The sequence below is a fragment of the Peromyscus californicus genome, unplaced genomic scaffold (assembly GCF_007827085.1).
Source record: "Peromyscus californicus insignis strain IS unplaced genomic scaffold, ASM782708v3 Scaffold_12__1_contigs__length_115047231, whole genome shotgun sequence".
In the NCBI taxonomy this organism is placed as follows: Eukaryota; Metazoa; Chordata; class Mammalia; order Rodentia; family Cricetidae; genus Peromyscus; species Peromyscus californicus.
Window position 1 is genome coordinate 79,428,349 of NW_026294413.1, and position 14,534 is coordinate 79,442,882.

The following is a 14,534-nucleotide window of genomic DNA, read 5'->3' on the forward strand; positions in this document are numbered from 1 at the left end:
CCTCGAACTCACAGAGATCTGCCTACTTCTGCTTCCTGAGTATTGGTATCAAGGTGTGCACCACCACTGCCCAGTTGCCTTCTCCATTTTTGTTCAGTCTGGGGCTTCAACCATCAATGGTTTTGCTCACATTAAGAAGGATCTTCCCACCTCAATTAGTTCAGCCTAGAAACTCTCTCACAGAGGTTTGGGACACACACACACACACACACACACACACACACACACACACATACACACACACTTGTCTCCTAGGTGATTTTAGATCCTGTCAATTGACAGTCAACACTGACCATTGCACGTGGTTTGTCCTATATCCACAGAGTTATAAGACCACACTGCTATCAATTACTGCTTCAAAGAGGAACCCTCCCCCATTAGCTACCGCTTCCCACTTCACCCAAGTCTGGTCCCTCAGCCTATGGGAATCTGTTTTCTGTCTCCAATAGACTTCCCTATTTTGGAAATTCCATATAAAATAAATGAGACAGAGATGAGCTCTGGGTTCACTTCTCTGCCTTTTTCTCTGATCCCATGTGGAAAGGCAGCGTATCCATGAGATCATTTACTTGGTGGTCATTTCACAGGTGTCTGGCACTGTGAAATGGATAGCTTTGGGTCAAGTAATTCAGCAGGCAGGATTCTGGCACTGAGCTGCCACCGTCAAAGGGAGTGTGAACATCACAGGTATGGGCATCAACTAGAAGAAGGTGTGGTGTGCAGATGCTGTGGCTAGCCTGTCAGTACAAGCAACCACCATTACTTCTGTGATGAAGTGAAGATGAGAGAGTACTCATGCTGGAGGGAGAGGAGCGTGGTAGTTTGAATAAAAAGGCCCCCCATAGGCCCATATATTTGAATGCTTAGTTCCTAGTTGGTGGAACTGTTTGGGAAGGATTAGGAGGTGCGGCCTTGTTGGAGAAGGTGTGTCACTGGGAGTGGGCTTTGAGCTTTCAGAAGCCCATGTCAGGCCTAGTTAGTGCTCTCTGTGCCTTGTATTTGCAGATCAAGACGTAAGGGTTCAGCTACCACTACAAGTGCCAGCATGCATGCCTGCTGCCACGCTCCCTGTCCTGACAGTCATAGACTCACCCTCTGAAGCTGTAAGCCAAGCCCCGGTAAATTCTTTCTTCTATAAGTTGCCTTGGTCATGGCGTCTCTTAACAAAACTAGAAAGGGGCCTTAAGGAAAACCAAAGCAGGGGAGTGAAGTGTTATGATTTCCAAGTTTATGAGAGAGAGTAACAGAGTTTCTCCTCTGCTATGAGGCCCAACCCAGAGCACAACACAACGTCACTGGTGTGTGGTGAAGCAGGAACATGGCTGCTTGGAATTCAGAGCAAGAACAGGTGTAGTCCATTTTGGAGGGGGTGTGAGGAGAGCTGGGGAGTCATCTTTTCTGAAACCTCCCTGCTGGTTCTGGTTTCTGATGCTTCCAGCCTGGAGCTCTCTCTCAAGAACACAGCCATGTGGTTGGGGAACTTCTCAAAACTGTTTTGAGACAGTGTCTTCTGTAGCCCTGGTTGGCCTGGAATTCACAATGTAGACCAGACTGGCCTCGAACTCACAGAGATCCACCTGCCTCTTCCCTCCTGAGTACTGGGATTAAAAGTGTGTGCTACCACACCCACTGATTTCCCAAAACTCTTAGAGTCTAAGCCTTAGACGATAAAATCTATAGGGATTGAAATACAAAGTTGAGCAAGACAGTGGTAGTACATGCCTTTAATCTCAGCACTTGGGAGGCAGAGGCAGGCGGATCTCTGTGAGTTCGAGGCTAGGCTGGTCTACAGAATGAATTCCAGGACCACCAGGGCTACACAGAGGAAACCTTGTCTCTAAAAACAAAAAAGGGAGATAAAAGAAACACAAAGGTAAAATATGAATGAGGACAACTCATGGGGTCCTCACAGCACCCCCTCTCCTCGTCCCCTCACTAGATTCAGGAAGCTCAGAAACTAACAAGAGTCACAAAGCCATCCCCTCAGGATAGAGGTACAGTAAACACTTTCTAGAAAGAGGAGACTCTTCCATAGGGCTGCCTTCAGCTGTACAGAGAGCTCCAGGAATGCACCCTGTAGGTTGCCACCCATGCCGGGGTGGGCTTTTCAGAGATCCAGCTGCCTTTGAGTCATTCATGCTCCATGAGTAACCAAGGAAGCTCATTGCTTCACCAAGCTGGACTTCGGTAGAATGGTTGCTTAGGCCTGTAGTCCATGCCCTATCTGGAGTGAACAGACATTTTTTCACATGTCCCCAGGGAAAGCCACACAGCCCACCTGCTTCTTCCCTCCTTCCCTCTATTCCTTCTCCTACACATCCAAGGTGAGTGTCCCCTGTGTGTTGGGGGCCTGCCAGCTTTGGATTCTGGGCTATCAGATCCTCCCTCTGTGGATAGTGCTCCACTGTGAGAGAGGACTAGACACAAGGCATGATTTATAACCCTTTTCTGGGAATTATTACTGCTAACGGGCAGAGTCAATTTGTGCTTCCCAAGTGGGGAGGGCAAAATCAATTAATGACAAATGTAAAATGTCCAGGCAGGCCTGACGGCAGAGCGGGGCCTAACATCTGGAGGTGATAAGAGATTTTCTGAAGCTGAACTAATAGAGAGATTGGAGGGGGGAAAAAGCCCCAGATCAATCCCATGTACAACGGACAGAGAATCCAGAGTAAACAGAGTAGCTGGGCTTGGGTTTCCTTCCACCTGAATGAGCCCTGAGATAAGGAAAAGGACAGGCCACCCACCTGACCGTCCAACATAGGTATTTGCTTATGGACTCACTCAACCGACATGTCTGTGTAGAAGGGAAAGAACACTTTCCAAACAGGAGCCAGGGGAGAGTGAGGCCCACATGCCTCAGGTTTGTGGCCTATGTGAGAAAGGGCAGGAGAGAGCAGGGGCCACCTTTAATGGCCCACCTAATAGAACCAAGTGGCTACAGGGCTAAGTTGTAGGCAAGGATGCCGGGTGCTCCTGGAAGTCTCCTTACAGTGGTGCTGTAGAAGAACGGTCTATGTGGAGCAGATGGTACAGGTCTGTATGGGGCTTTATCTAACTGAGAGGTTGGTCTCAGAGGAGGTCCAGCTTGCTGTGACCAGAAGTGAGGATATGGGATGCTGAGGGATGATTTGAGGGGACTCTCCAATTAAATAAGCAGTCATGCCTAGTGTTGATTTTTTAAAGATTTCATTATTGTATTATTTTATGTCATAAATGATTTGTTTGCATGAATGTACTTGCACCACGTGTCTATCTGGTGCTGAAAGACAGCGTTGTACCCCCTAGACTAGAGTTACAGACAGCTGTGAGCCCCTATGCTGGATAGTTTTAGTTGACACAAGCTAAAGTCATCCGAGAGGAAGGAGTCTCAACTAAGAAAATGTCTTCATAAGATAGGGCTCTAGGCAAGCATGTAGGGCACTTCCTTAATCAGTGATTGGTCATTATAGATTGGTCTAGGTCATTGTGTCTGGTGCCATCCCTGGGCTGGTGGTCCTGAGTTCTATAAGAAAGCAGAATGAGCAAACCATGAGGAGAAAGCCAGAAAGCAGCACCCTTCCATGGCCTCTGCCTCCTCAGTTCCTGCCTCCAGGTTCCTGCCCTGTTTGAGTTCCTGTCCTGACTTCCTTCAGTGATGAACAGTGATATGGAAATATAAGCCAAATAAACCATTTCCTGCCCAACTTCCTTTAGCGGTGGTGCTTTATCACAGCAATAGTAACCGTCATGTGGGCGCTGGGAATTGAACCCAAGTCTCTGCAAGAGCAGCCAGCACTCTTAACTGCTGAGCCATCTCTCCAGCCCCTGATACTGATCTTGTTCAGTCTTTGCTATTGTTTCTTCTGGAAGGAACAGGGTGGTTTTTTGTTTTTGTTTTTGTTTGTTTGTTTTTTTTTTTTTTTTTTTTTTTTTTTTTTGGTTTTTCGAGACAGGGTTTCTCTGTGTAGCTTTGCGCCTCTCCTGGAACTCACTTGGTAGCCCAGGCTGGCCTCGAACTCACAGAGATCCGCCTGGCTCTGCCTCCCGAGTGCTGGGATTAAAGGCGTGCGCCACCACCGCCCGGCCTGTTTGTTTGTTTTTAAACATAGACTCTGAGCCTCCACTTGAAGCATGGTTGGGGGGTGGAATTGAGAAGACTCACATTTTCCACAGCCCATGGTTTATTTGAACGCCCCCACATTCACAATTCTGAAACAGATGCCCTGGCCAACACTGGGCTTCCTCGGAGCAGATCTAAGATGGTGCGAGATTGTTCATCTGTCAAGTTATCCTGGAAGTTGCCTTGGAGGAATCAGAGGAGGCAAGGATGAGTGTGGAGGTAATCAGGGGACTGCTGTAGACACTGGGCCTTGACCCCACTAGGACATCCGGGACACTGTAGAGTACACCTTAGAATGTTCCCAGAGAATAAAGAAACTGGTGCTTGCTCACTGCCTCTGTGCCTCACCAGATGGAGATTGCACCAGAGAAGCCAACTGCTCCAACTTCTTTTCTGTTACTGTGATAAATACCACAGAAAACAACATAGAGGGAAAAAAGGCTTATTTCAGTTTACGGGTTATAGTGCATCGTGAAGAGAAGCCAAGGTGGGGAGGATCTGGAGGCAGAAACAGATGCATAGACCATGGAGAAATGCTGCTTACTAGCTTGCTCCCATGGGCTGAGGTCCCAGAGTCGATGAGAAGGATGAAGTGAGCTGAGAAGTGGCGGTGTTCATCATGCTCTGCTGCCTGATCACAGATGTGTGACCAGCTGCCTCACGTTCCTGCTTCCCCACCACACTGGACTGTCTCTCATGAAAATGTGAGTCAGAATTCCTCTTTCCATGTCTATTCTGTTGTTGTTATTGCTGTTGCGAGCCTAGCCTTTAACAACTGAGCCATTTCTCCAGCCCAAATTCTTCCTTTCTTAAGATGCTTTGTTAGATATTTTGTCATAGCGACAATCAGGTAGCTAATACAGTGGACATTCATATACTTTTCACAAACTAATGACTTTTATTATGACACTTCCATACATTTGTATAATACACATTGATCATATCCACCCATTCTTGCCCTCATTCTGACCTTCTCCCCTTCTGTAATAGTCCCCCCTTCTGCTTTCACATTTTGAAAATATTTTGGAGACTGCTGTGTCTACCAAGTTTGCTGAAACAGAAAATGCAGTGCCAAAACCAGAAACTCATGTGAGGCTAGTGATCCACTTGTGTACAGTAAGAGTAATGGTAGAGAAAAAGAACTTACAGATTTATTCATTATCTACTCAGTTTAGTGGAAGATAGGCCTTGTCCCTTTGGGACATCTGGTTGACCCCACACATGCATTTGAAAACACTCCATCACTGAAGAAAAGGAACAGAACTGAGGCCCATATGGAGCCTCTCCTGGGCCGGGGATGGTTCCTATAGATTTTGCTGTTGGTTGTGGCTGATCCTCATACCAGAGCAACACTTAGCAGCTTTCTAGCAAAGTACCTCAAAGTCCATGGAACAGAGCTGAGGGCAGACATGTTTGCTTTACTCTAAGGTGATGGTGGAAAGGGCAAACACATTTGGTGTTTTAGAGAAACGATGACAGCCCCCAGGGCCAGAGAGGTAGTGGGCTAGCCTGGGAAAGGGCTGCCTTCTTGAGACGAGGAGTGGGGGAAATGGAGAGAGCCAAGCAATCTGCTGGCTGCTCTTTGCGCTGTCTAAACTGCTCGACCTGCTGGCTGGTGTTGAGCCATGGAAACCTGAAACAAAGCAAGGAGGCCTAGTGTGGCTTGGCATCCCTGTCGATGCCTTCTGTGGTTTGTCCAGGGCCACAGGCAGGGGCTGCTATCCACACAGCTAGAACTGTATTCAAGGAAACCCTACCCTCCCTCACATTTTACACATACATGGTCAACTTTTTGTTTGTTTGTTTGTTTGTTTGTTTTTCGACACAGGGTTTCTCTGTGTAGCTTTGTGCCTTTCCTGGATCTTGCTCTGTAGCCCAGGCTGGCCTCGAACTCACAAAGATCCGCCTGCCTCTGCCTCCTGAGTGCTGGGATTAAAGGCGTGCGCCACTGCTGCCCAGCACATGTTCAACTTCTAACACTCATGATCAACTCTTCTCTACATACCATGCCTAAAAACTCTGGCAGCCCCTGGACATATGTCATGGAGCACTATCCCTCTACGTTCTCCACAAATCCCTTGTGTCCCCACTCCATGACCCATGCCTCCTCGCATCAGGGGACACCTAACCTGCTATCCTGTCCTGTGCCTTCCTCTCCTGTGCTCACCTTCTTACCCACTCTGACAGCAGGCTCAGCCTGGCCTACCTACCTACCTACCCTACCTCTGTGCACCAGATTTTCCTGCCGTGTGTTTAATGTGATTGCCCTCATTATAACACAAGGTCCTGTGCCTGCTCTGACTTTGTCACCCACCTCGGTCATGGTGGATAGTGTTGTCTTCGTTAAAAGAATGACCAGATGAGTGAACCAAGTTCACAGGTGTACAACTGCAAAGGGAATCTCTGCCTATATTGCAAACACAGATAAGTTGCATTAAAAGAAAGTCCTTGTCTGGGTATTCTTTTTTTTTTTAATTTATTTTAATTTATTTTGCAATAAAATTCAGTTCTATATATCAGCCACGGATTCCCTTGTTCTCCCCCCTCCCGTCCCCCTCACCTTCCCCCCAACCCCCCCCCCCCCATTCCCATCTCCTCCAGGGCAAAGCCTTCCCCACAGACTGAGGTCAACCTGGTAGACTCAGTCCAGGTAGGTCTAGTCCCCTCCTCCCAGGCCGAGCCAAACAATCCTGCATAGGCCCCAGGTTTCAAACAGCCAACTCATGCAATGAGCACAAGATCTGGTCCCACTGCCTGGATGCCTCCCAAACAGATCAAGCCAATCAACTGTCTCACCCATTCAGAGGGCCTGATCCAGTGGGGACCCCTCAGCCATTGGTTCATAGTTCATGTGTTTCCATTCATTTGGCTATTTGTCCCTGTGCTTTATCCAACCTTGGTCTCAACAATTCTCGCTCATATAAACCCTCCTCATTCTCGCTAATTGGACTCCCAGAGATCCACCCGGGGCCTAGTCATGGATCTCTGCATCCAGATCCCTCAGTCATTGGATGAGGTTTCTAGCACAACAATTAGGGTGTTTGGCCATCCCATCACCAGGCAGCGCGTCAGTCTCATAATCTGAAGGTCCTGAGTTCTTTTTTTTTTTTTTCATTTTTCTTTAAGAAATTTTCTACTCACTCTACATACCACCCACAGATCCCATTTCCTCCCTCCTCCCACCCATCCAGCCCTCCCTCCCAAGCCACTCCACATCCCCACATTCCCCAAATCAAGGTCTCCCATGGGGAGTCAGCAGAGCCTGGCACACTGAACCTAGGCAGGTCCAAGCCCCTCTCCACTGCACCAAGGCTGCGCAAGGTGTCACACCACAGGCACTGGGCTCCCAAAAGCCTGCCCATGCACCAGAGACAGATCCCAACCCCCCTGTCTGGGTGCCCCACAAACAGTTCGAGCCAAACAATCGTCTTCTGTATCCAAAGGGCCTGGTCCAGTCCCATGGGGCTCCACAGCCACCAGTCCACAGTTCATGCGCTTCCACTAGTGTGGCCGGTCATCTCTGCACGTCCTCCCATCATGATCTCGATGTCCCTCACCTGCAGAATCCCTCCTCTCTCTCATCGATTGGATTCCCAGAACTCAGCCTGGTGCCTGGCCGTGGATCTCTGCATCTGCCTCCATCAGTCACTGGACAAAGGCTCTATGATGGTGGTTAGGGTATTCACTAGACGGGTCACCAGAGTAGAGCAGTCCAGGCACCCTCTACTTGTCTGGGTATTCTGTCACTGGTGTCATTCCTTGAGGCTGCTTAAACAGTTTTATATCCTTCTGATGGATATAAAACTCTCCCTTCTCCTGGAGATCAATGTCCTGAACCATCTCTTATCTCAGGTCTAAAAGCTGTTGTTTTCTATATGTTATCTAGTCTAGCCATGTAAAAGAGGGTAAATTAGGTCCTACTGTGGCTCCTGGCTACAAGCAGTACATTCAACAGGCTCTGAAGTACTTTTCAATAAATTAAAATGCTGTTATTGTTATAGTGAGGGGAGCACATGGTGTAGGTGTGGTGGGGCATGCATGCCCCGTCACACCTGCGGAGATCAGAGGACTACTTGCAGGAGTCAGCTTCTTCCTTCTATGTGGGGTCCTGTAGATCAAACTCAGGCCGTCGGGGTTGGCAGCAAACGCCTTTACTTGCTGAACCATCTCTCTGGCTTCCAGACACTCCTTTTTGGGAGATCTGAGAAAGCACCTCCCACCCTACTCTCTTCCTGTGGAGGAAATGACAGAGGCTGAATTCTATCTGGGATTGGACCAGGGTCACACTGGCCAGGTTGCTTTCCAGAGAACGCTTTTATCTCCACATTTGGACTCAGACATTCCTTGTTGTCCCTGCTCCACGGAGCTTAGGGGGAGTGTTGGAGCATCCTTTCAAAGCATTCATCTCTTCCTCCCATTTGCAGAGACCTTTGGGGGAAGGTTCATTGTGGTGCAGCCCAGGTCCACACCAAAGGCCCAGCATCCACTGAGAGGTTCCAGGTAGGTTGATTGACAGTGACCCATACCAGGACCCCAGTGGCCCTGGGTTCTGGGCAGGCTGCGCTCCTCTCTTCCCTGCCTCCTCTCCAGCCTGGGTGACTGCTTCACACCCTGTGTGGGGCTGCACCACCCATTTTAATCAATAAGATAATGTCTCAGCAGGAGAGCGAAAGTCAACAGACCCCAGCAAGCTCTAGGAGGTGGAGGTATTAAGGTGTTCCTGGAACAGATACCAATCCTGAGGGCCTCCAGCAAGTTCTGTGTTATCTCCAGTGTGTGTTTGTGTGAATCTGTATTTACATCCTGTGGATTCATGAGAAGCTGTCTAGAATCAGGTTATAAGGGCTGTGTTTGGCCTTACCTAGTACTATAGGTACTTAACTTTACTACGGACTTAACTATGAATGGCAGGACCCAGAGGACTGTGAATGGCCTCTTCCCCCATGGGACTAAATTATTTATCCACAGGGAGGTAGACACCAGCCTGAGAAACAGGCATGGGTTCTGGCTGTGCCACTCACAAATGGAGGGATGGTTTATTAAGCGTGGGCTCTGCACTCAGGGCATAACAAGGAGCCAGTTCCTGGCTGTGGTAGAACACACAAGAATGGGTATTAAGGTGCGTGGCAGGCAGACAAGGACTCCAGCTGTGGAAAGGCAAGTCTGATCTGCCGGTGCTTCTGGTTCCTAACCATATAAGCCAGGCTATGGCTAAGCAGAGCGCTGCGGGCCTGCCTAGCTCCGCGAGATGCCTGAAAAGGAGAAAAATACAAAATAAAAAACAAAAACCACGTCACTGAGTTACCTCCTTGTCCTCTCCCCCGGGGTCACGAGTCCTTATATTTATGGAACAGACACACCGGGAGCGTGGGAAGGTATTTAGTCAACTGTCATCATTTCTAGGCACCTATCCCTCTCCTGCCACAGCCCAGCCCAACTGTAGCTGGGTTGGGACCCCAACATAGGCGGTCACTGACTACACCCCCTCCCTTTTCTGTTCACTTAGTCTGTGTCACAGAGCCAGGGCGTAGAGTGCTGGGAGAGTCACTGAGGCAAGACCCCTGGGCAGCTACATTATCCCTGGGGGTATCGGAGTTTTGGCCTTAATTCTGTAGAGCCCCATGTAGATGTAATTCTAAACGGTCTTATTAAATAAGAAACACAGAGCCAAATAAAGAGTTAAAAGCCCAGAGATCGAGCACTAGCCAAGACCACCTTATCTTACCACTTGCTGCCATCCTTCCCCTGAGAAATAGACCTTCTTCCTGTGTCCTGTCTTTTTATTGCCTTTCTGTTCTGCCTTCTCATTGGCTGTAAACCCAACCACATGACTTCCTCATCACTGCCTGTCTATACAGACCTCCAGGTCTCTGTGGTTGGTGCTGGATTAAAGGTTCGGGTCACCACTTGGCTGTGTCCTTGAACACACAGAGATTCTGCCTGCCATGTGATCGGATTAAGGGCGTGTGCCACCAACGCTGGACTTCTAAATGGCTTGCTCTTAGCTCTGATCTCCAGGCAACTTTATTAACATACAAATAAAATCACATTTCAGCACAAATAAAGTTTCACCATAGCCCCATGCAACAGGGTGGGGTGAGGTCCAAGTACTGATGGCTGCAAGCTCAGGGGAGCTTCCCACTTTTCTCTGGTCCCCTGAGATCCTCGGACTGCAGGGTACATAGCTCCCTGGGGACAAGGCAAGCGAGGGTCCTGACCCCTGGTCACCCAGGCCATGAGGGTCATGTGGGGGGTTTGAGCTGAGATCCTGGCCATCAAGTGCCCTACATTGTACTCTCTTATGTGAGACTCTGGAGACCTGCCTGGCCTGCCACGGCCATGTCTGGTCTTCTCGGCCAGGGGTAGGTTGGAGTGGTGGGCTAAGAGAAAGTTATAATGGATTATCATCCTCCTGTGTCACAGCCTGGAACCTTCCATACCTGTACATTATGAGAGTGAATTGCACTATCTCTAGGAGTTCTCATAGACCCGACAGTGAGCAGAAACCCCCATCTTGCCCCCAGCTCTCTGGCATTGCCTACCCTGTCGATAGCTCTGTCAGGACCTCCCTGGCATTGCCCACCTGGTCTATAGCTCTATCAAGGCCTCCCACCAACCCTGCCCATCCTCTGGTGCTCCCAGACACCATCCTCAAAGAAGCACAGCTCCCCTCCTCTGGCCTCAAATTCCCCAGGCACTCCCAGCTGGCTTCCTGTCTTAGTAGAGGTCGGGTCTTTATCTTCACATCAGTCATCTTGTCTGCAAAACAGGCTTGGACTCCCATCAGAAAGTCAGTTGCTTCCCAGGCCTGAAGAGATGGGCTTGGTTAGCTGGAAGGGACTTTTCCAGGACTAGCCAGCACTCAGGGGAGGCTGGCCCAAAACCCTGTCATCCTGAACTCCCCAGGCTCTGCAGAAGGGAACTTTATTTGCCCATTGCTGAGGTTTTCCCCCTGAGCAGAGACTCACACTCATTCCCACCCCATTGGTTTTCACTGATGCTCCCACTTAACACACACACACACACACACACACACACACACACACACACACACACACACACAAATCCTTTTAAAAATTCAGTCTTGAGTTCCACCCTAGACTTACAGGTTAAATCTGTGTTTGAATCCTTGCAGAATCCTTACATCCATAGCATTCAAAAATGTGGGCACTGGGGGTGGAGAGATGGGTCAGCAGTTAAGAGCACAGGCTCTTCCAGAGGTCCTGAGTTCAATTCTCAGCACCCGCATGGTGGCTCACAGCCATCTATAATGGGATCTGATGTCCTCTTCCGACATGCAGGCATACATGCAGATAGAGTACTCATATGAACAAAATAAATAAATAATAAGATCTTTTTTTCAAAAAAGTGTGAGCACTTGTGTGGGTGATGCATACTTAATCTGCATAAAGTTTGGCTAATATAATAGGAGCAAGAGGGAACTTCTGAGGTCTTTTGGGTGGAGTGATGAACACAATGTTTTAAAAGTGGTGACACTCACTTTTAATCCCAGCGCTCCAGAAGCAAAGGCAGGCAGATCTCTGTGAGTTTGAGGCCAGCCTGGTTTACAGAGTGAATTCCAGGACAGCCAGGACTGCTTCACAGAGAAACTCTGTCTCAAAAAACAAAACAAAAATTTCAGTGCACCAGGAGGCTGAGGAGTGCAGTAGGTGAGGGCACAGCAAAGAGGTAACTCAGCCAGCCAGAACTGGACTGTGGGGCCTGGCCATGAGTGAGGATGCTGGGCTCTGGGTGCATGATACTCCTGAGCCAGGATGGGTGATTACCACAGCCTACTGAATGTGGGGAATAAGAGGGTAAAACCACATGGCTTGTGCCCGGAGTCCTGAGGGGCTGGCGCTGTGTGTGAGGCCCCATTGTGGAGTTCAGCAGGGATTGTTTTGTTGTTAGTTTTTTGTTGTTGTTGTTGTTTTTTTTTTTTTTTTTTTTTTTTTTTTGTGTGTGTGTGTGTGTGTGTGTGTGTGTGTGTGTGGCTTTTTGAGACAGGGTTTCTTTGTGCAGTCCTGTCTATCCTGTCTATCCTGAAACCAGCTCTCAAGACCAGGCTGAGTGCTGGGTTTCAAGGGGTGCACCACCACTGCCCGTTGTATTGTTCTTATTTTTTAACTGATTAAGTAAGTAAGTAGTTAATTTATTTATAGTGTGTGTGTGCTTGTGTGCCTTCATGCCACGTTGTGCGTGGAGAGGTCAGAAGATGATCCATGGGCATTAGTTCTCTCCTTTCCCCAAGCAGACACTGAAGATGGAATTTGGTCATCAGACTTGACAGTAAGCGCCTTCACCAGCAGAGTATTCTCACTGGCTCTTTTTCATCTATTCTGACCTGTCCTAACCCAGCTCCAGGACAGGAAGGCAGTCGAGGCACATCCTAGCTTACAAAGGTCATGTGCTCGTCTCTGAGGTCTTTTAGACACCCCAGGACACACTCCAGTCTTTGGGATCAAAATCTCTGGGAAATGTCCCAGTAATTCTAGTGCACAGCCAGAGCTGAATCCCTGTTTATCTCTCCAGTCCAAGGACAGGTGTGGTCAGACCTGGGGCCACCTTAGGCCTCGGGTCTGACGTTTCTTCTACATTGCTGATGCAAGTAGCCTGGGTTGGGATTAATGCTGCTGTTGGAAGATGTCTGGGAGTCTGAGCCAGCTCCAACCTCAGCTCTTCTAACTCCCCTAGACACCAGTATGCCGCAGTGCCCAGGAGGCTGAAGAAGAGATGGCACACAGCAGAGCCCAGAGAACTCCATACTCTAGGACATGGCTCCTCACATGAACAGACCAACATACAGCTGCACATCAGTGGACCACCACACAGCCGTCCAGGCACCATTCCTGGTGCCTACACTATGTCCCAGCTGAGTGATGGAGATAGAGTAGCATTGGGGTTGGCATGATGGAAGATCCCTGTAATGGAGGGTACAGTCACAGACATGTCACTAACGTGGGGCCAGGTCCTTATCACCAAGGGAGGCCACCTTCCCTGCTGCCTGGAACATTATGAGAGACTCTGAGGGACTTCATCTCTGAAAAGATTCACTGACCAAGTGAGGGTGGGTGCTGCCTGTGACAGACGCTGAGAGGCTCGTATGGAAGCATGGCCTGCTCAAGGCCACACATGGCGGGGATGGCTCTTGGATTGAGGCCTTGTCCCTCCTAATCCCCTGAGCACTCTTCCTGACCTCAGGAAGGGCTCCAGAACCCAAATGGGAACATTAGAGGTTTGTTGGGAGGGCCAGGGGCCTTTGGCAGGCCTTTTCCTGGCATCTCTTAGAAGAGGGGGATTGTGGGTATGGGATTGCTCCAAGGAACCTTTCTGGTTGGAAACACTTCCAAATTTGAGCATTACGGGAGATTATAGGAGGGGCCTCCAGAAAGGAGTCAACCTCATTTCCTCGGATGTAAAACCCGTGCTTGGCACCTGAAGAACAGACTTGATGCCTTGGATGACTAATGTCCCTGTGGGGGGACATATACCTGTCTGCACGTGCCCTGGGCAGGGATTTAAACTTCTGCTGAGTCCTAAATCAAGCTGATCCATCCTGGCTCTTAGTGCATGCTCAGAGCAGGGAGCCTTCCATTTTACTGTCCTCTCTGGGCTGTTCCTACAAATTCCCGGTAATGAGCGCTGGAAAGAAGCCATGGCAAGGCAGCACGCTAAATTAAGAGCAGAAAACCCCAGGCGGGGCAGGGTGTTTGCTTTGGCTGGGATGGTGCTGGCCTGGCTACTGTTTGCTTGGTGGTGGGACCTGATAAATGGGCTGCACACAAAAACGCTACATAATGGGTCCTGCTGTGTGTCTGGACAGATTAAGTCTACTGGCCCTTTGACCCTGACTTGGTGGGAAATGGCCCCTGCATCCTCTCTCTATGGCTTCCCTTGAGTCTTCATGGTCACTAAGAAATCAGGATTTCTTTTTTTCCTTTGAGAATAAAAACTGGATCCTGGGGCTTGTATGTGTGTTGATGAACTGAGTGAGAAGAAGTCCCCCAGAGTCTCTCATAATGTCCCAGGCGTGAGAGTTGGCTGCAGGGAAGGTGGCCTCCCTTGGTGATAAGACCTGGCCCCACTTTAGTGACATGTCTGTGACTGTACCCTCCATTCCAGGGATTTCCCACCATGCCAGCCCCAGTGGTACTCCAGCTCCATCACTCAGCTGGTGTGTTGATGATGTGTGTTGGTTACTTCCAGGCTGCTGTTTGTTAGGACAATAGTGCCCCAGATGCAGGGTGGGAGAGGCTGTAGCTCTGCCTTCTAATCAGCAGAGAGGGCAGCTCCTGCTGGTTGTACCTTTAAAGACAGTGTGGCCCAATGGAGAGAGCGGAACACTTGGGCTACACTAGCTGCACAGCTTGGGGAGACTTCTTCAACTGCCCACATTTCCTTGGTTGTCAGAATAGCAGTCAAGCTTTTGCCT